The following is a 4,320-nucleotide window of genomic DNA, read 5'->3' as shown; positions in this document are numbered from 1 at the left end:
CGAGCACAACCTGATGACGTATGAGGCGTACGATATCAACGGCTACACATTCTACACCGAGGACAAGGACATGAAGAGCGATGGTTATCAGAACTCCGGGGTAACGATGGAATCCTACACCGGTAACGACAAGGATAGATACTACGGAAGGATCGAGGAGATCTGGGAGCTGAGCTACGCTGGAGAGAAGGTCCCGATGTTCCATGTCAGATGGGCCAAGAGCGTCATAAAAGAAGACCGGTATTTCACCACCATGGTTATACCCGAAGCCAAATCCAAGACCGCAGGCGCGAACGTCACCGCGAAAAATGAGCCATGGGTACTGGCTTCCCAAGTGGACCAATGCTTCTTCATTACCGACCCATCAAAGCCCAGTCGTGTTGTCGTGAGGAGAGGCAAAAGGAAGATCATCGGAATGGATGGAGTCGCCAATGAGCAAGACTTCGACAAGTACGGCGACCCGAAGATGGAACATGACGACGACGATGAAGTATCAGCATACACCACAAGAAGAAGCAGGACCACCCTACCTAAAGGACGCCCGTTCAAGAGAAGAACTCCATTTACGAAAAATAAGGGCAAGAAGATTGTGAACAGATAGCTAGCTAAGATCGATTGTATTTAAATTGTAGCCTTCATTTCTCGATTGTATTTCATGAGCACTTTTTGAACTCATGAATGTTTTTAAATTTCATGGACACTCGATCTCGCACCATCTCCCCTGCTCCACCGGCCGCCGCAGCCGACCCCCCGCACCCTACCCCGCTCCACCGGCCGCCGCCGCCGACCCCCGGCCCGCACCCTCCCCCACTCCACCGCCGCCGACGACCCACCGCACCCTCCCCCGCTCCACCGGCCATCGCCGACGACCCCCCGCACCCTCTCCCCCGCACCCTCCCCGGCCCGCTCCTAGTGTTTTTATACTGTTTTTATAAAAAAAATATTACTGTTATGATTTAAACAAGTTTGAACATATTTAAACACAAATAAATATCAAACAGCATTTTAAATGCATAAAAAAAATTTGGGGAGCCTGGGAATCGAACCCAGGACCTCCTACTGTGTGTGCTGCGTGCTAACCAGTCGGGCTAGTGGGCGTGTTCTGATGGAGATAGGGTTAGGTGGGATATAACCTGACCAGTCGGGCTAGTAAGTAAAACAAAATTCTAATGGCGCACCAGGGGGAGGTGCGCCATTAGAATCGACGTACTTATGGCGCACCAGGGGGTGGTGCGCCATTAGAATTTTTATACTTGTTCCCCTCGCACTGTCGCCTCCCTCCCTCCCTCGCTCGCCAGATCCCCCACTCCTCGACCCAACCGTACGCCGCCGCCCCCTTGCTCCGCCTCCTCCGTCCGCCGCGCCTACACGTCGTCCGCCGCTGTGGTCTTGCGCTGCCTCGACGCCGCCGCCCCGACCCCCACCGGACTCCACCCCCGCCCCAGCACGTACGTCCCCTCCCTCCCTTCCCCCATCCGCCCTAGCTTCTCCTCCTCCTCTCACCACCCGTGCCTTCTTCTGCTCGAAAGGTCAAGAAGGCGGCCAAGGACGCCGACGACATCACGGGCCCCTTCCTCCGGATCGCCGCCCGCAGCCTCCTCGACGTCGGCGTCCACCGGAGCACCACGACCGCGTCTGCGACCTCGTCTCTGCTCCGCCGCCGTCTACGACCTTGTCTGCGACCGCGTCCATCAAGGTGAGTTCTTCCATGGATCACTTCCAGGCCGTCGGTGCCATCCTGTGCGTCTTTTTAAATTGTGTTGTTTGGAATTGTGAATCTGAATATTCTTGTGGTGTTCTTGTGTAGATCAGATGCTAGATTTTAGTCTAGATTTTTGCTACTGTCAGATACAAGATAATTAGAAGAGGGAACAGTTCATGCCTCACATTGTAAAACAGTAGCAGAATATATGAAATCCATCTAAATAAATAACCACTGTGACCAGATTTTTGCAATTATAAAAGGGAAAGAAACAACCATTGAACCAACAGATAATTGATTTGGCCTAAGGCAACATGGTATAAACAGTAGCATTATTTCTCAGTGCTACAAATGTGTTTAACTTGTAGCTTCTAGCTAGCTTAAGTGAGTAGCCAGTACTGTAGTGAGTAGCTTAACTTGTTTACTGCCAGTTAGTAGTACTGCTAGTGAGTAGATGAACTCCATTTAACTAGTTTAGTTGAGTTTCAGTACTCCAAACATAGATGATCTGAATAATTAACCCTAACCTATTTTATATGATCAGATGCACAACTTGATGCTACCTGGCTTAATTGAGTTTCAGTACTCCAAACACTCTGCTACCTAACTGAAACCACTATGTGTGTTTTCTGATAATATTATTTGTATGTTCTAGTACTTGTATGCCTATAGCACTGGTTAATCTATTTCGAAATTATTTGATTACTTCAAGTAGTCTAATCTTGATTTGAGGGAAGATACTGGGATGGAAGTCTGTCAATGATGCTTCTTTTCTTGAGCATTATAGCAAAGTAAGACTACTGTGACTATAAGCATCTAGACAACATGTTGTAGGTTGTTTGTACTGCCTGTGTAGTTTCCATCAATTATGTTGAAGCACTCATTTGTCTGACTTATTCTTTTCGTGTGATGCAATGTAAGAATACTGTGTTGTATTTTCAAATGACCTTGATTTCTTTATTTGCGGTGACTTCAGAAATTGAAAATTGACCTTTCTATGGTCAATCTCATTGCAAGGAAACCAATAACAAAGGATGCAATCTTTTTTTGCAAATGTTGTATAAAGCCCTGATATGTCATAGCGATGTTGCTGCTACTGTAGATCTTCTGAACTTTGTAAACTGTGGTGCAATCTTTCTGTGGTCAATAACAAAGGATGCAATCTTTCTGTGGTCAATCTCACTGAATTTTGTCAACTTCTGAAATGAGCCCTTTCTCCTGAAATGTTGATTAATTTCCGTTTCAGTTGAGAATGGGGCACTCCTAGGTCAAGAAAATTAGCAAAGGCCATGCCCAATTTTTTTGACCTAGAAGGTGCCCGATTCTCAACCGAAACAAAAATTATTCAGCATGTGTCTTGACATCAACCAATTTTCTGGACACATCCCTCGACAACTAGGTTATCTTGAGAACTTAGAGGAGTTGTTTGTTTGCTACAACACACTAACAGGTTCCATCCCAAATAGCATAGGCAATTTGACCAAACTCACAGCCTTGTATCTTTGAAGCAACCAACTTTCTGGACACATCCCTCAAGAACTAGGTTACCTTGTGAACGTGGACTTGGACCTCAGCAACAACACACTAACAGGTTCCATCCCAAAACACCTAGGCAATATCACAAACATCTCTCAATTGTTCCTTGACAATAACCATCTTTTTGGCGACATTCCTCGAGAATTAGGTTATTTGGTCAACTTAGAGATCTTGTTCCTTGACAATAACCAACTTTTGACCAAACTTTTTTCCTATTTAGAGCGAAACATGGCCCACAACGATGAGGCCGGCGGTTCGGGCGGCAAGCAATTCTGGGAGCTGTCACAGGAGATGGAGGAAGAACCTCACCGCTATGAGGACGCCGCGGAAGACACCGATCCTGACTACACAACCCCTAGTGGCGTCGGGGATGACACCATTGATGGTGCCGCCGAGGATGCCACCATTGATGATGGCGGCGCACGCACAGATGGTAGCCAACCGAAGAGGCAACGGAAGGACCGGCGCCCGAACGTGCTCGGCACCGTCAAGGAGGAATTTACTGAAGTGAACTCCGACGGGCATCCAACGACGCCCAAACATGTAGTCAAGGGGTACTCGGTTCAGCTCGGGTGCATTCTCCGGAGCACCGTCTCGATCAACACCGAGAACCTAAGGCATAAGGACCGAGGGAATTTGCGCTGCCTCCTCTTCACGAAGCTGCACGAACGATACAAGTTCCCCAATGAGTTTGCAAACACACGCCTCTCAGGGAATAAAGTGAACAGTGCCGCCCTCACGAGGATGAGCACGGCCCTGTCTACATGGAGAAGCACGGTGAAGGCAATGATTGAAAAAGGTGATAGTTATGAGAAGATCAAGGCGAAATATCCTTTGATGAGCGAAGATGACTACAAGGAGTTCAAGATCAAGTGCGAGAGTAGCGCAACCTCCGAATCAAGTCAGTGGGGGAAAGAAATGCGGCAGTTGAACTTAGGGGTCCACCAACTCGGTCCCGGCGGTTATAGAGTGGCGGAGCCTATATGGGACAAGGAGGACGCGGAGCGTGCCGAGCAAGGCCTACCGCCCCGCTTCGAGAAATTCCCTGACAAGCAGACCAGGAACTTTGTCAGGGCCCGGTA

This window comes from Aegilops tauschii, chromosome 4 (genome assembly GCF_002575655.3).
Source record: "Aegilops tauschii subsp. strangulata cultivar AL8/78 chromosome 4, Aet v6.0, whole genome shotgun sequence".
Classification (NCBI taxonomy): Eukaryota; Viridiplantae; Streptophyta; class Magnoliopsida; order Poales; family Poaceae; genus Aegilops; species Aegilops tauschii.
Note: the sequence above shows the minus strand (reverse complement) of the source record.